We start from the raw sequence: 339 nt of genomic DNA on the forward strand, positions 1-339 counted from the left end.
GAAAGGGAAAGGAGTGGGAAGGAGAGATGGATAAGAGGAGCAGGAGGCAGAGGACTATGAGGACAAGGACAAGGAGGAGGAATGGGGGAAGGCAAGGAGAGTGAGAAAAGAAATAGAGAAGAGAGAAGGAATGGAAGGAGGAAGAAAATGATTAAAATCATTAGGCAGAACATCAAAGTAAATGGAGAGAAACTGGAAGCAATCCCACTAAAATCTGGGACTAGGCAAGGCTGCCCACTTTCTCCNTACCTATTCAATATAGTACTTGAAGTCCTAGCCAGAGCAATCCGACAACAAAAGGAGAACAAGGGGATACAAATTGGTAAGGAAGAAGTCAAA

The sequence above is a fragment of the Mus pahari genome, unplaced genomic scaffold (genome assembly GCF_900095145.1).
Source record: "Mus pahari unplaced genomic scaffold, PAHARI_EIJ_v1.1 scaffold_7706_1, whole genome shotgun sequence".
Lineage (NCBI taxonomy): Eukaryota > Metazoa > Chordata > Mammalia > Rodentia > Muridae > Mus > Mus pahari.